We start from the raw sequence: 27,423 nt of genomic DNA, 5'->3' as shown, positions 1-27,423 counted from the left end.
ATTTCATCCCCTCAAGCCTTTGCCTTTCTGCTTAGGAAGGTGCACCCCTCCCCCAACTTTTTTTTTGGGGGGGACTGCATTGAGATTTTGTTGCTGCGCGCGGGCTTTCTCTAGTTGTGTTGAGCGGGGGCTGCTCTCCGTTGCGGTGCGCGGGCTTCTCATTGTGGTGGCTTCTCTTGTTGCGGAGCACAGGTTCTAGGCACACGGGCTCAGTAGTTGTGGCGCACGGGCTTAGCTGCTCCGCGGCATGTGGGATCTTCCCGGACCAGGGCTCCAACCCATGTCCCCTGCATTGGCGGGCGGATTCTTAACCACTGAGCCACCAGGGAAGTCCCCCCACCCCGCACCCCAACTTTAAACAAACTATACGCATCTGAAATCTGGATTTAGGGGGAGGAAACAACGGAATAGTTGCTGGCTTTCTCTAATGATTTAGCATATGGGAAATAAGAAACAGAGCTAATGCTTATTGATCATAGGCTGTTAGATGCCATACATATATTTTCTATTCTTATTCAAAAACAATCCTGTGAAGGAAGAATCCCATTTTTGATGGGGAAACTGAGGGTCAGAGGATTAAAAGTCACCTGCTCAGGATCACCCAGTTAGGAAGTGGCCTCTTATAACGCACTGCCCTGAGGCTCCCACAAATAGAAGCTGAGGTAGACAGCTAGGGAGGGGCAGAGCCTTGGTTCTCATATATTTAAACTATTATCTCACAGCAGTGATACAGCTCGATTCCAATTGAGCAGCAATTTGTCTACTGTGTAAAGAAAAAGTCTCCTCTCGTGGGTAGACCTAGAGACTGTCATAGAGTGAAGTAAGTCAGAAAGAAAAACAAACATCATATAATATGCTGATATGTGGAATCTAGAAAAATGGTACAGATGAACTTATCTGCAAAGCAGAAATAGAGACATAGACGTAGAGAACAAACATATGGATACCAAGGGGGAAGGGGGGGGGTGGGATGAATCGGGAGATTGGGACTGACATATACGCACTACTCTGTATAAAACAGATAACTAACGAGAACCTACTGTAGAGCACAGGGCACTCTACTCAGTGCTCTGTGGTGACCTAAATGGGAGGGAAATCCAAAACAGAGGGGATAGATGTTTATGTATAACTGACTCACTTTGCTGTACAGCAGAAATTAATACAGCATCGTAAAGCAACGAGACGCCAGTAAAAATTAATAAAGAAAAAAAGAAAAAGAGAAAGTCTCCTCTGCTTCCTAGAGCCGGCCCCCAGATGCCAATTCTGGGCCAGCCAGGCCCGCTCAGACACTGCTTCCGGGTCTCCCTGCATCAGGCAGATTCAGGGATGAAGGGCTGCTGCCACTGCCCATCCCGGAGCTAGGAAAGGGGCGCAAAGAGAGAGCCCGTGTGCCGAAGAGGAGCTGGGACAAGGTAAAGGCGGACTTCCTGGCCCCGCAGGTCACCAGAGCAGCCCCTGCAGGCTGCCAATCAGGGGCAAGCGGCTCGGCTCGAGGCCTGCCCACCCAGGGCTGAGACTTCCAGGCGCCCTCGGCCCTGGGCACGTCAGGCTGCCCCAGTCCCCACTCGCTCTCTCAGCAGCCCCTGTTCCTCACAGCACGTCCTTCCAACAGAACTTGTTTCCTAGTCAGACCTCTGGGATTATCAGGATGACTCTGCCCTTCTTCTCTAGTGGACGGATAAATCCATGTTGTTCCTTATGTGGGTTCCCCCAAATGCAGACTTATTCCGGGTTCCTGCCCGGAAAGCACAAATCACTTCAAACCACCTCCTCCTCTGTACACTTTGTGCAAGTCTTGGAGGCCAGGAATGCCTCCCCTGCCCCTGTCCTGGGTGGCCAGCACCATCCTCCTCCAAGACCCTCCCTTCTGAACTCCAAAGTAATTTACCTGCGGGCCTCTTTCTTTGTCTGGAAATTACTGTGTCCACATGGGATCTTCCCTCTTAGACGGAGCTTGCTGGGGGAAGAATCACTCAGTGCACATGCACAGCGGTTTCAGAATCCTTACAAAGAAGAGGCAGACCTACTAGAGAATGGACTTGAGGACACGGCAAGGGGGAAGGGTGAGCTGGGAAAAAGTGAGAGAGTGGCACGGACTTATATATACCACCAAATGTAAAACCTTCAACTGGTGGGAAGCAGCCACATAGCACAGGGAGATCAGCTCGGTGCTTTGTGTCCACCTAGAGGGGTGGGAGGGAGACGCAAAAGGGAGGGGATATGGGGACATATGTATATGTATAGCTGATTCGCTTTGTTATAAAGCAGAAACTAACACACCATTGTAAAGCAATTATACTCCAATAAAGATGTTAAAAAAAAAAAAAAGAATCCTTACCAAGACCGAATGCTCACAGCGCTTGCAGTCCTTTCCATTGCCAGGGGGAGAAGGTAGGAGAAAAGAACTGCAGAGAATACACACTGTCCAGTATCAGTAGCAAGTAGAAAGGACGGAGGTGTAGGAACCGTCCACATCCCAGAGGCTGTCTCCCCTCCCACCCAGCACTGTCCCTGACAGGTGACGCACCAGTGACAACTAACGGCTCTCCCCACCGGTGACCACGGGACAGCCCAGGCCACAGTGGACATGTGAGTTCAGGGACTGTGAGTGCTGTGGCCTCCCACCCAGCCCCACCACCCTCAGCGCCAAGATGTGAGTAGCACGCTGGGCACCTGGAGTGCCAGGAAAAGGAGGCAAAAGGGAAGCGGGGCGCAGTCTCCATCCTCAGGTGCTGGTGCCTACTCCAGCTGGGATGGAAGACTCATTTGTGGGAATAATCTGGGCACAGTTACAGAGCAAGTCACTTCTGGATGGAAACCAGGGGTTTGAACGGGAGGGCCTCATGGGGGCTCTAAAGGCCAGGAAAGGGAGGTGACTGGCCCGGTTAAGGACAGTGCTGAGCGTAGACCCCAACTCTGTAGCTCCAAGGTGGAGGCTCTGCCTCAGCTCACAACCTTCACAGCCAGGGAGGACCCCAAGGAGGCTCGGCTGGGACTGAACAGGTTAATTCGGGAAGGGTACCACAGCCCCCGGCAAAGCAAATCAGCCTTGAAGTAACTGCTGTACTTTTTACTATGTATTTGCTCTATGCAAGACACTGAGGAAGCAGAGATGAAGCTGCACAGCACCTGCCCAAGTAGTGATCACATTCTAACAGAAGGACAAGTACAGCAATATCCTCGTTGTCACCACCACCACCATCATCAACGCCCTCATGATCGCCCTGTCGTCATCACCACCCTCATCGTCACCACCAGCATCACCACCACCAGAATCACCACCGTCATCATCACTACCGTTATCACCACCACCACCATCATCACCACCCTCATCACTTCTACCATCACCACCCTCATCATCGCCCTGTCGTCACCACCACCACCATTGTCACCACCCTCATCACTTCTACCATCACCACCCTCATCATCGCCCTGTCGTCATCACCACCCTCATCGTCACCACCCTCATCACCACCACCAGAATCACCATCGTCATCATCACCACCATTATCATCACCACCACCATCATCTCTGTCATCTTCACCAACATCAATACCCTATGACCATCAACAACCTTGCCATCATAGCTACCATCCTGATACTAATACTCTAATACCTAATCTATGTCAGCACTGTGGATTACATTCATCATCTTTAATGCTCAAATATTCCTTTTAAAGTAGGAATTATAATCGCCATCTTACAAATGAGCAAAGTGGGGCTCAGAGAAGGCACACAGCCTGCCCAAGAACTTGGATTCTGGAGCAGGTCTGCTAGACTGCAAAACTTTCCCTCTTTTGCTCTCCCAGGCTACCTCCATCAACAAATAGTTACCTTAACATGTAATAAATGTTCTAACAGACATAGGCAAGGAGCTTTGGGAGCACAGAGACGGGTGTGGTTAATTCTGCTGTGATAGCGAGCCAGAAGTTCACAGGCGAGGATATAGTCCAGATGAACCCTGGGAGGGCTCTCAAGCCCTGGTGGAAAGAGTGATGGCCATGTGTTCCGAGGAGACTGGGAAGGACGCTGGGCGACCAGGGCACAGCAGTCTGGAACACTGCAGGAGTGAGTAATGAGTGGGTGAGCGAGAGTAGTGTCAGCTGGGACCAGGACGCGAGGGCCGCACCCCCTGAGCCGCTGAAATGGAGTTAAGCCTGTGTGTCAGGAGGAAACCTGGGAGTCTTAGGCCAGGGCAGTGAAATGCTCAAATCTACTTTAAAAAGTTCCCTGCGGGGTGAAGATATATTGACAGGGATGTTTATGAGTCTGATGTTTATAAAAAGTGGCAACTGCTTACCAGGCTGGGAACAGAGAACTGCTCAAGTGAACCCGTTGCTAATCCCCACAATGGAATGCTCTGCTGTCATTAATCACGGTGATGTGTAGCATCCAGCAATTCATCCTCCAGGTATACATCCCAAAGTTTACCACAATAAAAAATGATGATATGCTGTATCATACAGCATACAGAAATATGCTGTAACACGTTGGTTAAGGAAAAACATATGTTATGTTATAATCCTAATTTTTTTTTTTTTTTGGCTGTACCACGCGGCTTGTGGGATAGTTCCCTGACCGGGGATTGAACCCGTGCCCCCTGCAGTAGAAGCGCGGAGTCCTAACCACTGGACCACCAGGGAAGTCCCCCTAATCCTACTTTAAAATATATATGTATATGCTAGCCCAAATATTAAAAGATACGAATCAAACTGTTAACAGTGGTTATTTCTGAACCATGAGATTACTTTGTTTTTTGCGGTATGCGGGCCTCTCACTGTTGTGGCCTCTCCTGTTGCGGGGCACAGGCTCCGGATGCGCAGGCCCAGCGGCCAGGGCTCACGGGCCCAGCCGCTCCGCGGCATGTGGGATCTTCCCAGACCGGGGCACGAACCCGTGTCCCCTGCATCAGCAGGCGGACTCTCAACCGCTGCACCACCAGGGAAGCCCTGAGATTACATTTTATTTTCTTCCTCTGCATATCTGTGTTTCTCAGTTTCTACAACGGACACTATAACTTATAATAAGAAATGTTTTCAATTAAAGAGAAAAGGAAGAAAAATATGCAAGACAGGTTGATGGAATGATGGATTCACTAGGGAGTGGGATGAGAAACATGCTGGGGAGGAAAAAACAGAAGGAGGAGAGCCAGTGAAGCGGCCTTGGCAGCAGGACTTTGATTCATTCATTCATTCAGTGCCCACCTGGGGGAAACTGGTGCAGAAGGAACAGTATCACAATTTTCATTGTTCACTCCTTACCTGTATGTTGGATGCCTGCGACAGAGCCAGTCACTGGAGACACCAATGTGACCAGGATACTCTGTCTTCCCAGAATGTATGTTCTATGTTGGGAGACAGAAAGATAAGCCACCAAGTGGTATGGAGCAAGGCATCCGTGGATGTCCAAAGTGCTGGGGACACAACAGAGGGACACAGGATCTGAGTTAAATGGGACTTCTCTGCGAGCTTGGGGCCTGCAGACTCATGCAGGCCAGCCCCAGGGGAGTGGAGTTTGCTGTTCCAAGCAGAGGACACAGAGCACAGTGTAAATGCTCAGAGGTCACAAGAGAGCCTGGCAGTACAATACCAACAGAACCAGTAGGATTTCTTCCCCTGAAGACATTACAGAACAAGCAGACATGCCTGCCCAGCTGGATATGGGGTTTTCTGTGGCTGCCTCTGCACGTTACCCATCTAGCAGCCATCTCCCTCTTCTCCCTTAGTTTATAGAAGCTCATCTCTGATCCAGCTGCCAAGTGGAGAAAGTAGGCTCCTCCCCTAACCCCGGGGATGAACATGATTGGTTTAAGTCAAGCAATTAATCCTGTATCCCTTTTCCGGTGATTAGTGTAGAAGTAGATATATGACAAAATTCTGGCCAATGAACCCTTAGGAGAACCCTGCTAGGTGGCTTCTAGTTAGGATTTTGCTCCTCAGTAAGAGGAAAGAGCTGCTAAGGAAAAGGTTCATTTTATACCTGCCCCCTTAGATCCAGCTTGGGATGCTGCTCTGATGCTTGGAGCTGTGGCAGCCAATTTATGAGCATGAGGGACAGGCTAGGAGAGTCGCAGAGACAAGGGTCCAACCTCCTAATATTTTTGAACTGCAGACCATTCTTAGAAATGCCCATCTCCAGCATTCTGTTATGTAAGATAATTAAATGCCTTTGTCATTAAGCCTCTGCTAGTTTGTTATTCTGTTCCTGCCGCCAAATGCATCTTACGTTGGTTATTCTATGCCTGCCTCAAGACCAAGAGCTAACGTGACAGCTTCTGTGGGTCTGGCACACTGGGATGTGATCCCGATCGTCATCTGACGCCTGAAAGCCAATATTTCCCTTCCATCAGGTCACACCTCCCCTGCAGCCTTCTACATGCACAAAGAAATAAAGCTGTTGACTGTTAATAAAGCTGTAGTTTCCACCCAGCTATCAGCATCATTGCCCTCAATATTGATGAGTTGCGCGCAGAACAGATTATACCAAACCCACAGAGGAAGATGGGCTGACGGAGCCAGCTCTTCCTTTCCCCCAAACAAAGCACACTTGGTCAAAGAAGCAGGAAACAAAACAAAAGGGAAAAAGTCCACCCAGATCTCATCTACTCGTTGTGGATGCAAGGGTGGCCACGTCTGTACCAGGGGTACCAGAGGGCCGTCTTTGGAGGCCCTGCCTTCCTTTTAGGTCCCCTTGCTCCCCTTCCCTAGAGGCAGAAGAGGTAAAACTCAGGTGAATGAGGCAACCGGCAGGCAAGGAGCTTGAGATCATAGGGACAGATGGCAGAGCTGGGCTGTGCAGGACCCAAGAGCAAAGCAACCAGGGCTGAGTGGGCTCTGCCTGGGAGAGAAGAGAGGGGAGCACGTGTCTGCCTTCTTCAGAGACTAAAGTGCATTTCTGACCGTTGCGTTCGCCCAGGGAGCAGGATGATGCAGCCCTGCACCAACCAGGTCCAGCCACGCGGCTCCTGCACGCACTGTGACGCACCTGGGGAGAAGCGGCCTGGTTTAACCACGCTCGCATGTCACTCTCACGGCGCCCATCCTGCTCAAACACCCTCAGTGGCTCCTGCTATCTACAGAATTGAGCCCACTCCCTTTCGCCCGGCCCTCCACAACATCCCCCACCACTAAGGGCTTGTCGCCCACTCGGCTCTGGTGTGCACCCAAAGGCCAAAGGCTGGCGCAGGCTCTCAGGCAGCCCACGGAAACCCTGCGAACTACACCAGGGCTTTGATTCCCTCTTCCTCAGCAAGGTGCCCCTTGCCGCTTCCTGTCCTCAGCCCACCGGGGCTCCACGCTGGACGCAGCACGTCTGTCTGGGCTGAGGTGCTGCCGGGAGCCCTGGGTGAGCCACAGGCCAAGCTGCTCCAATCACACCCCACCACCAGCAGCCACAGCAGGCCCCGGGGGGCTCCCCAAGCTGAGGGACACCGGCTTACGTGCACAAGGACCTTCGAGCTCAAAAAGAGCAAAGGCCTGAAGGATTATTCCTCTTAAACTGTTGTCTAAAGTTGTGTAAGGGGTTCGTTAGCACAGACATGGAACCAGGCCCCGATTTACACCTCTCCTCAAGTCAGTAGATGTGGGCTGGTCCTATTCTGCAGCTCCACTGCCTCCGGCAAATTGCTCCAGGGTAATCTCTCTCTCCTCTCTCCCTCTCTCTCTCTCTCTCTCTCTCTCTCTCTCTCTCTCTCTCTCTGTCTCCATGAAATGAGATAGGGCCTGATGGAAATAGCATGACTTATGGAGTAAGACAAATTTGGGCTCAGAATTGGTCCCAGTCATTCTATAAAATGCCTGACCAGCATTCCTCCAAACTGTCAAGGTCACTAAAAACAAGTCTGAGAAGCTGTCGGTCTAGACAAGTCTGAGGAGACATGATGACTAATGTGGTGTCCTGGATGGGATCCTGGAAGAGCAAAAGGACATTAGAGAAAACTAAGGTAATGTGAATAAAGTATGGACTTTGGTTCATCGATTGTGACAAATGTTCCATACTAATGTGAAGTGTTAATAACAGGACAAACTGGGTATGGGGTATATAGGAACTCTCTGTAACACCTTTGCAATAATTCTGTAAATCTGAAACTGTTCTGAAATAAAACGTTTATTAAAATATAATAATAATAACTGGTCCCAGGCACTTAATAGTGGTGTAACTTTGGGAAAATGATTTCCCCTCTCTAAGCCTCAGTTCCACGTTATAAAATGGGATAATAATAACTACCTCATGGGGGTGATGAAACATGTGTAAAATGTTTTCATAATGCCTAGCACACAATCTGCACTCATTAAACATTCCTTTTTTAAGTCCCAACCAAGAAATATATTTAAGATTCAATAATAGCAAATAATTAACCCACATTTAAAATCTCCAGTTTTCCCCAAAATGTCCTTTATAACCTTTTTCTTGGCCCAATATCAAGGCTCATGTATTCCATTTTATTGTCAGGCCTCTTTATTGTCCTTTAGTCTAAAACAGTGGCCCCCTCCTTCCCATTTTTCTTTCATGACACTGACACAAATTTAAACCAGACATTCCCAGGAGGTCGAAGAACAGAAGCTTCCCACCAGAGTGGGAGCTGAAATCTGGCTTGAGTGATGTGGTCACTTTTCACTCAAACCCCCTGTTAAGCCATGCCCTGCCTACCATACACCATGCATTTTGCTAAGGACACTGTATACACTGTCTCACATTTCTCAGCAACCTTATCAAGTCAAGACGATTATCCCTATTTGACAGATGAGAAAACTGAGGCTCAGAACAGTTAAGTGACTTGCCAAAGTCCTACAGCAGTCAGTAGCAGAGCTGGGATTTGAACTCTGGCTCAAAACTCAGGTTCCTTCCCAAAAACCAAAACCACAGTCCTTTCAGGGAAGCTCCCCCTTACTGGGAGAGACCGGCATGGAAACAAGCCACTACAACAAAACAATGACGAAAGTGCCAACACACAAGCAAGTGGGGGACACCACAGGAACCAAGAGAAAGGAACTGGGAGCCTCAGCGGATACCAGAGAGCCTTCCCAGGCAGGGGGCAGGCGGGGCCCCGGGAGGGGGCAGCACCCTGTCCTGCAGCCACAGAGCGAAGGTGCCTTCGCCAGGAGGACACAGGTGCACAGGGGATGAGACGGGAAAGCAGGTGGGCACGGGGATGAGGAGGGCCCTGAAAGTCTGCCTTCATTTTTGTATCTGCTCATTCATTCATTCACTCACCAAATATCTGTGGCGCTTCTATTAAGTGCCAGGCCTGTCCGGGCTGCTAAGGATACAGCAGAGAACAAGGGTACACAGACGGCAGCCTCACGGAATTTACAATCTAACTGGGAAGGAGATAATAAATAAATAAGTGATACGCATGGCAGTGAACTGTAGGGAGGAGAATAAAGCAGAGGGGACAGGGAATACCTGGAGCCAGAGGGATGGAAAGGCCTGGATGAGATATCTGAGTAACGATCTGAAGGAGGGAGTGAGGGTGGCTGGCAGTGAGAGTGGCAGGGGAAGAACATTCCAGGTGGAGGAAGCAGCCCAGGCAAAGGGTAAATTGAGGCTGGAAGGGAAGAAGTGCCCGGTTGAGGGGCCGCTGAGGGGCCGCACTGGTACCATGGGAGCAGCACGCTATCCCTACGTGTGCGACAAAACAGTTCAGGCACGATCGTGCCGGGCACCAGGCTGCCAGCTTCAGGACCACCGGATGTCAGTGACAAGAGCCTTAGCGATCTTCACGCTCATTAATGACCCTGGTGGGGAGGATCTGGAACATGGTGGGCAGGGCCTTGAAGCCCCTATCAGAGCACATGGTGAAGGGATTCAACTATGGCTAGGGCCAGCCCCACAGGAGCCACCCCTGGCCTGACATTCCAGGTCCCAGGACCCCCCATCACACCCCAATACCCCAACCCTGACTGCCGGCGTGGCGACACATGAGAAGGCCATGGCCCAAGCCTCTATAGGATCTCAGCTGCTGGAGAACTGCCATGCAGATAAATTTCACCTGCCAAGTTACTAAACCTCTCCAGGCCTCTATTTTCTCATCTGTGAAATGGGGATAATAATGGCCCCTATTTCATAAGAAAGATGATATGACTTAATAAATGTAAAGTCTTCACAACACCATTTGCACATAATAGGGACTCAATAGCTGTGAGTGGCTATCCGTAATTAGGGTGGTTGTTCCTGCTGCTATTATTATTATTATCAGTATTACTGACAGTAGCCCCAAACTACACTCATAGTCCACCTAAGGGTTTCCAGGACCACCGGGGAGGGAGAACTGGAGAAACGTAGACAATGGAAAAGACACCCCCTTCCCTCAACTTGTCTTCCACCCTCGCACCACCTACCCAACTTACGTGCCTCCCCCCCGCCCATTCACTCCTTCTCCTCCAATCTAGTGTCCCCCTTTTCTCTTGGTGTCAATAGCGCTCCCCAGGAACGCACTGTAAATACATTAGCAGCTCATTAACAACCACAAACGAATACATTTTGCCTCATGTCAGGCCATGTCTAATCAACTGCCGTAATAAATGCAATTCTATTCTAATAATCCTCTGCACTCCCAGAGCATCCTTCATCCAAGGCCTTTCTGACAACCCTTGGCCCCCAGGAAAGAGGCGGTGCCTTGCTGAGTTGCAGTATCCAGGCTTATAAGAGCTATAAGAGTCCTTACATATCTGTAGACCACCCTTTCCCTCAGCTTGAAGATTAAAAAAAGCCCAGAGAGGGGAAGTAATTTCCCAAGGTCACACAGCAGGTTGGACGCCAAGTCAGTGGGAACCTGGGCTTCCAAGCTAGCATGTATTGCTCCACAGCAGGCATTTAATCCTCAGGTGACCCTCGAGGGCAGGTACCATCAATACCTCTGCTTTGTGGAGAAAGACAACAAGGCTCAGAGAAGTTAAGGACCTGCCCAAGGTCTCCTGATAGCCGTTGTAGGTAAATGCAGAGGGAGGAGACTGAGGAGACTGACCTTACCTACCGTGAGGCTTTCTAGGAGTCTCTCGGTCGAGAAGGAGCAGAGGAAAGGGGGGGTCCGTGGGACAGGAAGGGGAGGAGAAAGATTTACCACAGCATCTCGCAAAGTGACCTCTTGGGATACAGACTCATAAGGCCACAAAAGTGACGCATCAGGAAACAAGGCCGTGTGTATTTATTGGAAGTGCATACTCCTGCCCGAGGGCTCTGTCTGGGTCTGCCTGGCAGAGGCAGGCTCCAGACAGCGAAGGACTGACTTTCACACCAGCAATTTGTCGCCACAGATCCATCAAGAGAGATCCTTTAATATCTGGCCCCCTTCTGTGATGCCACAGTGCCTAGATCTGGCCCCGAATCTGTGTTGCTGATGGGAACCAACACCACCCATTAACCCAGAACTAGTGCAGACAGAGCAGGTCCCCACAACGCATATGGAAACCAGTGCTGGCATATTTATATGGATGCTCTGCCTTTGCTTGGCAGAATGAGTTCAACAAAAATCAAAACGTACTTCAGAAGGGTTCCTTAAGTAGTAGGGATCTGCTTTATGAGGTCTGGGGGCGACAGAAGAACCTCTGGAGTCACCCTGTCCATGGCTCTGTCTTCCAGCCCACCTGTACCCAAGCCACTCATGCGGAGGGCTCCCTGTGAGGCCACCCAACTCCTCCAGCGTCCGTTCTCCTCCTCCTCCAACATCCAGGCCGGCAGGACAGACCCCAACCCATCCCCGGCCACTGCATGAAACCTCAGCTTTGTCCAACCATGCCTTTCCTCACCCAGCAGACAGGCCTAACGGGCCAGAAGGGATTTGTTCGGCTCTCCAGATCCATCATAATCTGAGCGCTTAAAGGTCCCCAATGCCCATTTAGACAATCCCCATTTTCTAACGGCCAGTGAATACTCTGGGGCCGGGTGAGCATTTTTAAAGGTCCTTAAATAGCTCATTTGCATAATCCATATTTTCCGAGCCCCTAAGCATGTGTCCTGCCTTCCTAATCTCAATCTTTATTATGCGTGAGGAAGAAAAGGCTCCCGAGGAGTGTAGCAGCCCTTCACAACCCTTCTGGGAGAACTGATTCTTGTTTTCAAAAATGACCACGTTTTCAAAAGCAGGCACGGAGCTAACCACAAAAGGAAAATATTTAAAGGGAAGCTGTTAACCTGTGTAGGCCTGCAAATGTTCTTTCCTTGAAGGCAGGAAACTCCCCTGCGGGCTCCTAGGGGTCCTAATTACACACTGGCCCCTGCAAATGCTTCAGTGAAGGTTGGAGCCCTCCCCCCTCCCACACTGGTTCCCTCCTGGAGCCTCTAAGAACACAGCTTCACCTGAACATCTCTTTCAGGATCACTTTTCCAGTTTTAGTCTCAGCCCAAAGCCCTTCCTGCAGAAAGGAACGGAAATTTGCCAGGAGAAATTTAGGTGTCAGGATTGTGGGCTGTTCAGCAGGAATCGTGGGTAAAGCCTCTACCCTGTGAGCAACAGGAAAGTTGATTCCTGCAGAAGAAAGCCCCAGGGGATAGTGAGAAAAAGCCCCCAGGAAGATGAATCCAAGACGAGAAAGAGGCCCCCTGCGGCCCCTCCACTCTCTTGGATGGAAAAACGATCTGTCCTGTTAGGAAGGACATCCAAATTCCAAATCACCTGCAACCACAGTCAAACATGGGCACCCCGCCCCCTCTCCCCAAACACACACAGAACGTTGAGCCAAAGAAGCCAGGCCTGAAAAGTACATACTGTATGATTTCGCTCCTATAGACTTCTAGAATAGACAAAAAGAACCTACGATGAGAGAAGCCAGCACCAGGGGTACCCTGGGTTTGGGGCTAGAGAGAAGACGTGGGGCACTTCTCAGGCACAGGTAATAGCCTGATCTAGGTGCTGTCTCCCCGGGTGTGTTCACTCTGGGGAAATGCACAAAGGGATACACTTTTTCTTTTTGGAGGTAATCCAAATCCCCTTAGTTCCAGTTTCAACCTCCCCCCAGTTTCTCCTGGCATGGCTCTCAAATCCCCTCCTGCTGCACCTTATTTATCCAGAATGCCCGGCTATCTGTGAAAAGGGTCACTCCTCCTTTGTCCAGATTTTGGATTTAAGAAGGGTGGGGTGTCTTTATAGTAACACGGACATCTCTAAATGGACTAGGGGCTTCTTTGCCGTTCTTTGCCCCGTAACTCCCACACCTGCTAGAAACCCCACCACATTAGAGAGGGGTACCTAATGGGGGGTTGGCGGTGGGAAGGCGTGGAAGCAGCCGGCAGAGAAACTCAGTCAGGTCTGGCAAAGACGGATGTCTCCCTGTTGAGTGTCTTTGAAGCTGGGAATGGGCGCCGGGCCAGGTGGTGCCGGGTTTCTCCAGCCTCAGGCAGGCTGCAGGGCTGGATAAACCTGAGACCCACTGCCAGGCCCTCCAGAGACTGGCTGAGCTCAGAACCAGAAGGAACGAGGGGGCAGAGAAAGCTGGGGAGGAGGGAGACGAAGGGAATGAGGGGGAGGAGTGAGGAAAGGAAGGAGAGAGGAAGGGGGGAAACTGAGCGGCTCTGAGAGCCAGCTGGGCGCTGGTGGGTGGCGGCGCAACCCTGCCGACTCTGGCCTCTCCCGCTCCATCTCGGGCTGCGGGGCCGGCAGCAAATGCGGAGGCCCGAGGAACTTGGACACTCGGGACTCTCAGCGGATCCGTCGCCAACATCCTGCCCTTCCTGCTTCACACAAACACATCCCGCCCCAGCCCACTGGCCTCGCCCCCTGCGCCCTCCGCCCCACGCGCCCTCCTCCGGGCACCTCCTCAGACTCCACGCAGCCGGGCCTCCGGGGGGCTCGCGCCCCGGAGGCGGGGAAAGGGAGAGAGGCTCCACAAAGAGCCCAATTCCCAGGTGGGACGTTCCTCCGCCCCCACCGCGTTCCCTTCGTACCCCGCCCCGGTGGGGAGAGTCTGCGGTCCGCACAAGCAAGTCAGCGCCGCGGCCGCTGGTGACGTCGCGCGCCCAAGCTGGCTACCCGGGGTGAGTGTGCGCGCGCGGCGCGAGCATCCCGCTCGCTCCCGAGCCCCTCCGCCCGGGAGCCCGCCTACCTTCCTCCCGGCTCCGCTCGGCGCCCGTCGCCTTTGCCTGCACACTCCCGCCCGGTGTCGCCAGGGCTGTTACCAGGAAGTCCCAGTTCGCGTCCCGAGAGCGCTTCCCGGGGTCTGGCTGCGGATGCGCGGAGCCCTCGGCGGGGGCGTTCGAGAGCCCCCGCCTCCCTTGTCACGGCCGTGCATGGCATCATTCCCCTGGAGCCCTCGTCCCCACGTCTTAGCCTTGTGCGGCCGGCGTCCGAGCCCCACTGGTGCCCCCTCTCCACCTTAGCTTGGAAACAGCACATCGTTCCTACCCACCGCCTCATCTCTTCCCGAGCCCAGCCCGGAAGGCCCAGAGCCAATCTACCCTTCTCTTCCTCTAGTTTCCCAGTTTCTTCCTAGTTTCCACCTTCTCTCAGACCCTCCAGCGCCCAAATCCTGAGCAAGTCACCTTTCAGATGAGTGATAGAGAGAGAGAGAGAGAGAGAAAGATAGATAGATAGATAGACAGATAGATCGATGCACAGATAGAGATAAAAATGTATACTGAAGGGACAACCCAGGACCCCAGTTTGGCCAGGACAGCACCCAGGCTTTCACAACCTGCTTAATAGAAATGAAGCTGCAGCATTCCAGCTGCATAAGCTGTGCAAACTGTAAAGTGCTTTAAGCCCCTTTCTAACTAACCACAGTAGCAGCTTAGACTGGAAACCCAAGTTCTGCTTGCAGATAGTTTGGGCACAGCTCCGATTCTGCCAGGCTTGCCTACCAACATCACCACACTAATTCATCCATTCTGTCAACCAGCATCCGCTGAGCCTACTGTAGGCACACACTGTTGGGTCCTGTCGCCCAGAGACCGACAGGGCATGTGCCTGCTCACTAGGGGCTGACATTCTGGTGAGCATCAGACCCCCTCACCGTAACTCCATGCGATAGGTGCCCTGGGAGAGGTTAAGGATGGAGAATTATGAAACACTGGAGGGAAAGCATTTGACCTGGGTCTTGAAGAGAGGGTTGGGAGTTTCCAGGAGAAGAAATGGCCTTTCAGGCAGATGCACCAGGATGCACCCATAGGAGTGGATGCCCCATCTTTCCCGGGATGGGAAGCAGACTGGTGGGACCGGATCACAGTTCCCTAAGGTGACGGTGGGTAGTAGACAGCGTCCAAGAGAAGAGGAGAAGGTTGGCTGATGCCAGGTTGAGAGAGGCCCTGACCACCAGCTTATTTCTTCTGTTCCTGTGCCCTCTGCTAGACCTGTCCCCAGGCCTCTGGGCCAGCTCTTCAAACTATGGACACATGACAATCCGAGACTTAATCGGCCTCCTACTGGAGAAGCTCCGGATGTCACTGGGTTGCACTGCTGTCAGCAGGCCCTCCATCTGTCTGACTTTAATCCCCCCACCCCCCATCCAGGCACGGCCTCCCCCTCAGGGTGACTCAGCTCCTGGCTCCTTCCCTTCCTGCCACCAGCTGAGACGTGTGACCGGTTACCATGGTGACCGCAAGGAGCCCGGTTCGTACCTGTCTTTCCGGATGAGACCTGGATGTCTAAATTGCTCCTGAACGGAATGCCTGGGCACAGCTGCTCACCTGCAGAGGTGTGTGTCAGGCGGCATCTCAGGGCCCTCCCCTCCTGCACGAACCCGGGGTGGGGGCAGCGGTAGGGAGAGGGAGACCAATGACAGATGCCTCCACCACGGGGACTCCAGGCTGGTATTTCTCTCCATAAGATGCGGGTCTCCAGAGGGAGGGGGACAAAGCACATGAAGGCAGGAGCTGTGGAAAAACCAGGACTTTCCACTATTCCAGGTCATGACACATGTGTATCCTTCACAAATACACTTGGGAGAGATGCACGCTCATTTGTCAAAGGTTATCATTCTTATCAGAGTTACACACCCACGCTCACAGCACCAAAATACTCTTCCTGGCACGTGGCCCATTACTCTCCTGCCTCAAACATTCCATAGCTCCCCAGTGCCGAGAAAGAAGATTCAAACCAACTCCTCACCCTGGCCTCAGCCTCCCTTTTAAATCTCTCACAGGCTACCGAGTGACCACACTTGCCGTTCCCCGCCCCATGCCACAGCCTCAGGAAACTGCTTCCTGCTTCCCAAAGGGTCTCCAGCTGCCATGCTTGTCTTCAGCTGACCATCTGCCTGGGCTTCATTGCATAACCACTTTCTCAAGTCGTCCTCAGCCTCAAGGCTCAGCCCCATTCCTCAGGCCCTTGGCCCCTCTCTTATCCCCAGTTAAAATTTCATCCCCCTTTCCTTCTTCCTGGTTGCCTTTTTGGGACCTATTAGAAGACAGTCTGCCATGAATCACACAGACTTGAGTGTATCTGTCACCCCCAAAGGCAAACACATGGTTTTGTTTATTTTTGTGTCCCTCTGCTTCTCGGGGGGCCTAGCACAGGGCCAAAGTGAATGGGAACTGCATGGCACTGGTTCACCCTCTCTCTCCTCTCTAGGCAGGCTTTGAAGACCTCCACCAAAGATAAATGAGGAGACCTTGGTCGGACAGTCATTCCACGCTCACACATAGATCCCTCACCCCTGGACTTCCAGACCAAGTGAAGTGGCACTTCCTCCATCCCAGCCTTCCAGAGCTGCAGCTGCCTGAGGGGAGGTGGGCTGCTGGGCGTTCTCTTCTGGGGGTGGAGACAGGGCTCCCTGGCATTAGTCAAAGGCGGCAAGAGACTCGGGAAACGGGCTGCAAGAATGCACGGATGGTGCTCCAGCTACACCCAGTCCCAGCGCCAGGGCACGGATCCCACCGAGTGGTGGGGCCTTAGGCAGGGGGCAGCAGGCTCTGGCCCCCAGGACACAGCTGGCCGAGGCTGTGGCTGCAACCCCGAGAGGCCCCAGCTGAGCCTGCACACAGAGCTCTTGGAGGCGAGGCTAACGTAGTTAATTGGTTCCAACCTTCGGCTAGGAGTTATGAGCATTGATTGGGCACCCGTGGGGCTCAGAAGCTGTGACCTCCGTGGATGCTTCACTTCCTTCTAAGCTTGAACCGAGAAAAGGGAAATTCGATCAGAGGTCGTGGTGCTCACTTCCCAGCTGGGCTGAAGCATAAATAGTGGAGGAGCAACCACTAAGAAATCAATGGTGAGGAGGGATGACGGCTCTCCTCCCCCAGGCGGGGCATGGCTGCCTCTCCGGGGAAGAGCCAGGCCCAATCAGAGCAGATGACAGGAAACAGTGAGCCACGTTCCCGCTGCCCAGCCCCAGTCCCCTGGCCTGTCTCAGAAGGGCTTGCATCTGCCCTGACTCTTGCAACACGGGGACTTCCGGGCTGGGGAGAGGAAGAGGGGACTTCACGTAAAGGTCTTGGCACTTGAGCTTGGGCTCTTGGGGGAGACGGGGACCGGCCCCGCTTAATGCAGTTTAACGCAGGAAGTTAAACCCTGCCTTTAACTTTGGCCATATGCTTGACCCCCGAGAAGTAGAGGGACATGAAAATAAACAAAGCCGCGTGTTTGCCTTTGGGGGTGACAGATACACTCAAGCCTGTGTGATTCATGGCAGACTCTGTCTTCTAACAGGTCCCCAAATGCAACTGTGTGTGCCCCCCCCACCTCCACACAGAGACCCCAGCCCATTCCCCTGCCATTCCTCCATCCTCACAGAAGCTCATCCATCGTCCAATCATCCAAATATCAGCTCATTCAAGAATTAATTCAACAAGTAAGAACTGAGGCCCTACTCTGTACCTAGCCCTGCGCTAAGCTCCTTGTGACCTCCCCTGTAAAATGGGGACGGTTCTGTCTGCACTTCATAGGGTATTTGTGAGAATCAAACGAGAAGACAACTGCCATGTGCTTGCAGCCTGTGAAGTGTTATGAGGTATGGCTTTGACAGGGAGAAGCCCTTTGGGTGCTTCCGAGAGAGGAATGTTCCAGTCCCTAAGGGACTCCTTCCCCTCCCTTGGTCCTTGCAATCCCAGCCAAGGAGCCCTTGATTGGCATTTACCGGCTAGTTTCTCAGGCCAACTTTGTATTTATTCCTAATATGAGGATTTAGTATATATTTTCAAGACTTTTACAAAAGTATGCTTCCCCAAAATTTGCTGTATGACCTAAGCGGGTAGTTGGCCTCTCTGTGTGTCAGTTTTCTCATCTGTAAAATGGGGATAATAAGGGTAGCTGTCTTACAGGACTGCTGTGAGGATCTGAAGAGTTAATATATATGGGGTGCTTAGAACAGTGGCTGGCACACAGTGGGTACTGTGTAAAGGTGAGCTACTTAGGACCATGATGAGATCTGCCGGTGGGACGGGAGGATTCAAGCTAACATTTTATAAAGGACCCAAGGGAGCCTAGTGGACAAATGCTTGGCTTTAAAACACATCAAGCCCTGGTCTCCCCAGGCCTTAACCAACCTCCATATAAGCTTCCTTGGGAAAGAGGCTGTCTTACAAACTCAGCCTGGAGATTCTGTGTCCTAAGACACTGCAGCCTCTGAGAGAAGACACAACAGAGTCTCAAGCAAATAAATAACCCTGACCAACTGCTTCTGTGTCCGCAACAGCATTTACTTAGCCCCCGCCTCTGGCTGAACACTGGTCTGGACACTGCAGAAAACGAAGAAAAGAAACAAAGCGCTGGCCTTGAGAAGCCTACAGCCCACTGGGGAACTTTTCAAGAAACATAACCAAAGCAGCCCCTGCCCTGTCCAGGCAGTGTGTCCTAGACAGAATGGTCCCTCTCTTAGAGAATCTAACCCTTCTTACTCACGTGATTATGCATGGAACAGACAGTAGGGGGCCAAAAGCACAAGTCTAGAAAAAGGGACTGCAGAACAATGCTCCCATGAGCACTCCTGAGAAAGGCCTGCAGGTCATGCCAAGCCCACCGTCCTGCCCAGGTTACCACGGCCATCATTAGGAGGAGCGGCACTTTTCACTGTGGACTCGGGTTTTTGTCCTCTGCGATCAATGAGCCGAAACGCTTGCAGATAAGAAGTGGCCGAGTGGTCCTGCTGGGTCCAAGGCAAGGTCCACTCCAAGTGCAAGAGCACATGACGACATTAGACAAATGCCAGCAGTCAGGTCCTGGATACAGTGTATGGGACAAAGACTGGGCGTCAAAATGCCAGACTGAGTCATCAATCAAGGGATGAAGTGGGCAGTGGAAGCAGAGGAGGACTGACATGCTTCCACCTGTTTTCTTCTCTAGTCCCTACAACACAATTAAGGTTGATTATTCCCCTTTTACAGATGCAAAAACTGAAGCTCAAAGGGGTTATTTGTCCCAAGGCTCCTCAGTGGTTAAGTGGTAGAACAAAGACCCGAGTTTTTTTATCCCTAAAGCCTGAGTTTTTTCAACTATACCACACAGCCTACAAAAATAGAGCAATCATTTCCATTTCGATATTTGTTCTTAATATTTAATTAATATTTACTTCATCAGACACCCCTTAAACATCCTCAGTGTCCTAGGGCGGCAGCTAGGCATCTCTAACCCAAAGCTCCTGCATCGCCAGGCCCCAGGAAGGGAAGCGCCGCTCCTCCACTCCCTCTCCACTGGCGCACCGCGTCGGCGCTGACAGTACAGCTCCAGTTTGTTCAAACTCCAGACCGAAGGCTCAGACTCAGCTTCTGACGTGCTGAACAAAAAACAGGGGCAGGAACTTGTCTCAATCAGTGAGTCAGGGTGGTGGTGAGAAAGTGCCGGGGCGGAGAGGACAGCGCGGGTGGCGCACGTTTCCCCGGGTCGCGCAGCAACCACCCCTCACCCCGCCCCGAGTCCCGCCCTGGCCGCCACTGGGGGGCGCTGCTCTCAGACCCAGCGCGTGCCAGAATCACCTGCAGACCCCTGACCCACCCCGCTCTTTCCCGGCGGGTGGCTGGGGTTGCCTCACAGGCCCCCCCCAACAAGGCATCTGATGCTCCATAGGCCCCAGTTTGAAAAACACTGCAGGGGGCAGGGGATGCGGGTCCTAGGCTGGGGCAGGCGGCTGCGGTGGATGGGCATGTGATGTCAGCCGGCGGTGACTACTTTCTAAAGAGATGCTTTCTGTCTTAGAATCTAAGATGGTCCCTTGGGGATGGGAGCGGCAGGAGGGGCATAAAGAGCTTCTAGGCCACCCCTGCTCTATTTGGGGGGGGGGGAGGAAACCCACACCCAGAGAAGATGCCTTCAGTCTCTTTCAGAGCTGCTTTTCTTTAGTTACCGTTTCCCAAAGGTGCCCCCTCCACAGACAGCCTTCCTCCACTGAGAATTTCTCCCCTGCCTCTGCATCACCTGGAGAGGCACTGCTCCCCTCCTCAGGCCTGCCTGTCACTCTAGACCTTCTTTCACTACTGAGGCAATCGTCTTTCCCCAGCTAGGTGGGTTGGGCAGGTGGGAACATTTGCAGAAGGGGAACTTAAAACCTTACAGGGTGAATCATGATTGCAATCAAACCCGGGAAAGTCCTCATGACTATATCTTCACCTACATTACAATAAACACATTGCCGCACACACAGTCCTCTACCAAACACGTTTACACATCTTAAAGTAGTCATGAAACATCACGTACAATTAATTTCCAGTTTCCACCCTTTGCTCCACGGAAGTGGTTCAGGAATTCCCTCTCCCAGAGATTTCATGAAATGTTGATAAATTATTGTTGCCTTGTTGCAGACAACATGCCTATTAAGAGATGTGTGTGTGTGTGTGTGTGTGTGTGTGTGTGTTCTGACTCTCCATCCAAATGTTCACCTTTTTTCATTGGGCTGTTGATCGCTGTCCCCTTGCCCCCCAAACCCCCTGCCCATCTGGGTGACCTGGGACAAGTTACCCAACCTTTGAGTCTGTTTCCTCATCAGTGAAACAGGAATACAACAGAACCTTATTGCAGGGATGCTCCAAGGATCAGAGGACGTAATCCATGTAAAGCGCTTAGTAACGTGTCTGGTACATGATAAACATTCGATAACTGGTAGTATAAATTTGTTACTGGAATTAACGAACCAACGTACACCACGTATAGCCCCGCCTCATGCCTTGCTCACCCACCTCTGTCCATGAGGCCACATCACCCAGGCTTCTATGAGGTGCCCTCCCACATTTCCACTACCTGCTGGCAGGTGCTGCCTCTGCTGGCCCCCGTGGCGGCCCTTAGAGTGTGGAAGAGAGTGTAGAATTCATGCTTCTCAAAGAGACAGTACAGGTGAGCAGACAGCTGCAAAGAATGGGCATTTTGAGCCCTGGGAACGCCCAGAACTGGGCTGTCCCTCCTTCCCTGGGGTTGCAGGCATGTCCTGGGGTGGGGTAGCAGCCATGGCTGGCCCGGTCGCACGGTCACCACTAAGCTGGTCAAAGCCTGCTCCCTAGCATGGCTGTCTCTGAGTCCCCGTGGATACCGGCAACTGAAGGTACAGGAGGCGTCAAGGGGTCAGATGTCCTCGGATGACGGCTCTGACACGAACAGGGAGAACAGGGAGCTCCCACCTTCTATAAGACCTTTGAGCTGATTGGAGTGTGCCACACGGGGGTGAGACGAAATTCATTTCATCCGAAGTTCAAATGCCTGCGACAAATTTCCAGACACTTTTGTTCCGGCCTCATCTCCCGAACACACACCCATCTGCTGGCACCCTGCACTCACCTCTGCTAGATTCACGTCTACTCGAAAAGAAACTTCAATCCACTGGTTACATTTGATGTCCCTGCTGCCTTTCAACACATTTTTACATAATCTGACTTTAGAGCCTTTTCTTTACAATATGCTTCGCTTCTAAAAGGAACTGATACTTTGGTTGATGGAGTCTATTCAAAAAATGCCTATTGAAAGCCTGCTTGGGCCGGCTAGGATCTAGACACTCTGGATGCAGGGAGGGGTTGGTGCGGAGATGGAGGGATACAGGAGACACATATTTTCCCTCCAAGAGGCTTAGAGTTGGGGCAGTGTCAGGGGAGACAGTGATTCACACACTAGCCTGAACACATGCCCAGCTTGGTGAATACTCCCACAGAGGTGAACACAAATTGCTTCGGGAACAAAAGCCTAATTCCTGTGTTTGCACAGGCCTGTGATTGCAAGTTTGTGAATTCATGAGTTAGAATTTATGAATATACAATCATGGTGCATGAAATAGAGCTCTTGATCTAATAGTACTAATACACGCTAGATAGACTGTGACTGGATGAGTGATTAGCGAGGCTCTGGACTGTGATATTGTAGAGGGAGAAATATAAACTGCCTATATTTATGAACAGCTGCACTCTTCAGTATGGCAGCCTCGTGAGCCTGGGAAATGTGCCTGGTCCGAACTGAGATGTGCTGTGAGCACTAAACACACACCAGATATCAAAGATTTAGTCCAACAAAAGTGTAACTATCTCATGAACAAATGTTATACTGATGACATTTAAATGATAATTTTTCACACACTGGATTAAGTGAAACATCATTTTACATATATGTTATTAAAATTCATTTCACCTACTTCTCTATTTGTTTGAATGTGGCTACTAGAAAATGTAAAATCCCGAACGTGGCTCGCATTTCTGGTCCACGTTATATTTTATTGGCCAGCACAGATCTAGAACATTTGTATCTGTTACATCATTTAATTCTCACCACAATTCTACAAAGCAGGCATTGGCCCCATTTTAAAGCCAAAGTAACCAAGGCTCAGAGATGTGGTGAACTGGCCCACGTCACACCACACAGCTCATTTGGGTCAGAGGCTCAAGGGCTCACCAGCTTCCTCACCTGTGCCACGGGACTCACGCATCCCTGACGTGGTGCAGAAAGAACGGAAGGAGAGGGAGGACGTGGCATTCGGGCGGTGTCAGTGCCCGTCCTGTGGCACAGCCTGAGAACGACCCCTCCGTCCAGTGCCTCTTGCCTTCAAGGCCCACAGTTACAGCCCCCCGAGGCTGCGCTGGGAGCCCCCTTCTTCCAGGTGCTGCTCCCCGCGCCCCTATATCATGGTGCCCCCTCAGTGCGGCGTCACCAGCACAATGAGAGCGGCTCCTGAGGGCCCACCCTCCTCTCTGCGTCCCCCGGGCTCGACGCTGCGGTCTCTGAACCGTCAATGCTCAAACGACTGCTTCATCAATTCACTATTTAAAGTGAGGACTGGCCTTCCGCACGGCCACACTCCTTTTTGCTATTTTTAAAATAACAGACTTTATTTTATGGAGCAGGTTCAGGTTCAGAGTGAAACTGAATGGAAGGTACAGGGGTTTCCCATAATAGTCCCTGCTCCCCTACACACAGCCTCCTCCACTATCACCATCCCCCACCAGAGTGGTCCGTTTGGTACCACGGAAGAACCTACACTGACACGTCATAGTCACCCAAAGTCCACAGTGTACATTAGAGGTCACTCTTGGTGTTGTCCATTCTGTGGGTCTGGACAAATGTACAATGACATGTATCCACCATTACAGTATCATGCAGGGTAGTTTCGGCACCCTTAAAATCCCCTGTGTTCCACTTCTTCATCCCTCCTTCCCCCCAACCTCTGGCAACCACTGGTCTTTTTACTGCCTGCATAGTTTTGCCTTTCCTAGAATCTCATATAGCTGAAATCAAACAATATGTAGTCTTTTCAGGTTGACTTCTTTCACCTCATAAGATGCTTTTAAGGTTCCTCCATGTCTTTCAGTGGCTTCAGAGCTCATTTCTTTTTATTGCTGAATAATATTCCATCGTCTGGACGTACCACAGTGTATTTGCCCATTCACCTACTGAGAGACATCTTGGTGGCTTCCAAGTTTTGCCAATTATGAATAAAGCTGTTATAAACATCCACGCGCAGGTTTTTGTGTGAACATAAGTTTTCAGTTCCTTTGGGTAAATACCAAGGAGCGCAGTTGCTAGATCGTATGGTGAGAATATATTTAGTTTTGTATACATTGCCAAACTGTCCTCCGAAGTGGATGCACTGTTTTTGCACTCCCAGTGGCAGGGAATGAGACCACAGTACCTTTGATGAGCTGACACCATGTTTTCTTGTTTCTAGGGACTCCGGCTTTGTGCTCCCTGCCTACCCAGTACCCAATCTTACAGGTGCCCCTGCAGGCTGCATTTAGCACTCAGTACACTATATAACGTTGCTCCTTAATAATGATTATGCTAATGGCAAGCACTTAACAAGAGCCGGGCACCGGGCAAAGCTCTTCCCGTGTACCAGCCCATCAATCCTCAGAGCAGCCCTGTGGGTGGGACTGTCATTCTCCCTGTTTACACATGTAGAAACTGAGGCTCTGACATGTCCAGTGGCTTGCCCAAGGTCACCCTGCTGCTGGGTGGAAGTGGTGGGATTTGAACCCTCTGCAGTGAGCCTTGGGTTGGGAGGCTGCTGGTACGTGTCTCTCCATCTTTCTCAGCTGTGAGCTCCTTAAGAGCCAGGACCACACCTCACTCACCTGCAATCATGCCTGCGCCCGGTGCCTCCCCGGCAGCCGGCAGCAGATGCTGGCTGAGCCCTCAATGACCCTCCAGTCCTGTGTCACACGCAGTGCTCTTTCCTCCTAAACGAGCTGTCCCCAAGAATCCCGCTTTGTTTCTCTGCCATTCTCTCCACGCCCCTTCCTCCCAGGCCCTGCACCCTCGCAGCCCCAATTTTCCTTCTGGGCTGATGACCCCCCAAGTCCTATACCCAACCTGGCCTTGTGTGAGGACCTCCAACTCTCTTGATAACCCTGACCATCCTTAGCGTTTCTCCCTTTAGAAGGCCCTTGCTGCCCCCTCATATTCAGTGTTATGGACCAAATGCTTGTGTTCCCCCAAATTCATGTGCTGAAGCCCTAACGCTCAATGAGACGGGATTTGGAGGTGGGTGACTGGGAGGTGATTCGGGTTCCACGAGGTCATGAGAGACCAGGGCCTTTAGAAGGAGGTGAGGGGGCCAGAGTCGCCCCTCTCCACCACATTAGGACACAGCCAGAGGCAGCTGTCTGTGGACCAGGAGGGTTCTTATCAGAACCCAACTACACCAGCACCCTGATCTTGGACTCCCAGCCTCCAGAACCATGAGAAATACGTTTGTTGTTTAATCCCCTCAGTCTACGGTTTTTGTTGCAGCAGCCCATTCAGCATGTCAAGTAAAGGACCTCATGGTCTCCCCTGCCAAGCCACCCACCCCCGTTTCCTCAGTGGGCTTGAGACAGGCCTCCTGCCTGTCTGAAACCTGAGATTCTCTAACTCCTCTCTCTTACTCATATTCTCACCTCGCAATTTTCCCTTCAAAACTTCTCTTGGACACACTACTATATATAAAATAGGTAACCAATAAAGACCTACTGCATACCCCAGGGAACTCTACTCAATGCTCTGTAATGGCTTCTATGGAAAAAGAATCTAAAAAAGAGTGGATAGATGTATAACTGATTCACTTTGCTGTACAGCAGAAACACACAACACTGTAAATCAGCTATACTCCAATAAAAAAAATTTTTTTTAATTAAAAATAAAAAACTGCTCCTGGACTAATCCTTTCCTTTTCATCCCTGCTGCACCATGCTGGTTGGAGCTATTTGCCATCCACTTTGGAACAATTGTTATAGTCTAACTCAGGGGTCCCCTGCCCCCGGAGTAGTGGCCCAGGGCCTGTTAGGAACCGGGCCGCACAGCAGGAGGTGAGCAGAGGGCGGGGGAGCGAAGCTTCATCTGCCGCCCCCCATCGCTCGCATTTCCGCCTGAGCCATCCCCCACACCCCCCCGTCCATGGAAGAATTGTCTTACACAGTCCCTGGTGCCAGAAAGGTTGGGGACCGCTGGTCTAACTGGTCTACCAGTCCCTCCTACACACAAATCTGCAGCAGTAATAACACCCAAGCCGCAGACACACGTCACTCCACAAGCTGCTATGGCTCCCGGGTGCTCGCTGAATGAAGTCCATTCTTTATTCGGTAGTCACGACCTGCAGTAATCCGGGCTCCCACCCTGTGCCTGTCTCAGCTCAGCCTGCGCACACCTCCGCCCCAGCCCAGCCAGCTCCCTCTCTCTCTCCTGCCCAAGCCGGGCTCACTTCCCTCTCTGAGTGGCTCCACATACCATCCCCTGGCCTGAAATGCCCTCATCCCTTTCCCCTTTCCATCTGGATGCCAACAGGTCCTCCGGAATGGTCCCAAATCCAGCCATGCCAGGACAATTGTCCTGATAACGTCGGCCTCACGGGATCGCTCCTTCCAGACTGCCTGAAGCCAGAACCCCGTGCAGCCATTGTTTTCTTTTCTCCTAACACCTAGTAGCCGGAGTCCTCTGTGCACCAAATGGGTGTTTTACAGGGAGGAGGCACCCAGAAATCCTCAGACTGAATACCCTAATCAACTCAAAAGTAAAAAATAATTCTAGTGACAAGCCCCAGTAAAATATAACCTTCCTCTTGAGAAATATGGCTTGTGCCTGAAGGACAGTCCACCAGCAATGACCCCCCGCAAGGGTCCCTTAGAACCTGAGACCCTGCAAGTCGAAGGGACGTTTCTGGTGGGGCAGTGGGTTGGGGGTGTGGACAGACGACTCAGTTAACGTCCTTGTGGTTCTGAGGACAGGACCAGGTTCCCCTGGCTCAGCCTCCTGTTTGGCAGGAGGGAAGCGGGCCCTGCTGGGCACGTCAGAAGACTCATGGCACAGACTGCTAACCAGCCATAACAACGATCTCCAAGGTGTGGAGGTGGGGATGGTGTGAACTGAAGCCTCCCTACTTCAATACCCTCATCTGAAAGCCCCCAGATGGGGAGACCAGCCAGGGAAAGCCTCCCTCAGACCCATCATCCAGCACACAGGTCGCTACCGTTTAATAGATGTGAGCCACGTGCCAGGACTATGGAAACGCTCTAAGTGCTGTCCCATGTAATTATTACAAGAACACTATGGAGTAGGTGGTCTTGTTACCATTTTAAAGACTAGACAATGGAGACCCAGGCACAACTGGAAAAGCAGAGCTGGCATAGGGGACGCCCAGCGGCCATCTCCCCGGCCCACAGTGAACCTCCCATCTCTCTAACCGCCCCTCCCCCACCATGGGGTGGGCCCTGCCAGCCTTGGGGAGATGACCCCGTCCACTGGCTACTGTTGGTTTGGCCAGAGACGGACTGACTCAGGCTGGGCCAATCAGAGGCCCTTCCCCTGATCCCTCCCTGTCACCAGAAGAGCACTTGACCCAAACTGAGCCCAACAGAATCTGGCACTGAAAGAGAAAATGCTGAGGCGGGCAGGTGGAGGGAAGTGCCTGGGATCCTTTGGACATCCACCTCCTGGTCCATGGTAACCCCAAGGCCCAAGCTGCACTCTTGCCTTGGGTCTCACGGGCTAGCTCCTCTGGGCTGTGCTAGCTCAGTGGTTTCTCTTGCGCCTAGAAGGCTGCTGCGCGATGAGGTCTGACCACACAAGCCCTGCAGAGACCAGCATGGCCCACAGGGGCTCCTGGCTCGGGAAGCTGGCTC

The 27,423-nt window shown here is 51.9% G+C and overlaps 1 protein-coding gene and 1 non-coding gene across 2 annotated transcripts in view; both read right to left on the bottom strand.

Annotated features, from left to right (window-relative positions):
* The window catches only part of XKR6 (XK related 6), a 270,228-nt gene that overhangs the window by 83,197 nt on the left and 159,608 nt on the right, over positions 1-27,423 (bottom strand). The window lies entirely within an intron of this gene.
* TRNAR-UCU (transfer RNA arginine (anticodon UCU)) lies at positions 4,571-4,643 on the bottom strand. The gene has a single exon. It is a non-coding gene; the product is annotated as a tRNA-Arg (tRNA).

The sequence above is a fragment of the Phocoena phocoena genome, chromosome 6 (assembly GCF_963924675.1).
Source record: "Phocoena phocoena chromosome 6, mPhoPho1.1, whole genome shotgun sequence".
Taxonomy (NCBI): domain Eukaryota; kingdom Metazoa; phylum Chordata; class Mammalia; order Artiodactyla; family Phocoenidae; genus Phocoena; species Phocoena phocoena.
The sequence above is the reverse complement of the archived record's forward strand: the minus strand, read 5'-3'. Positions and strand labels throughout refer to the sequence as shown.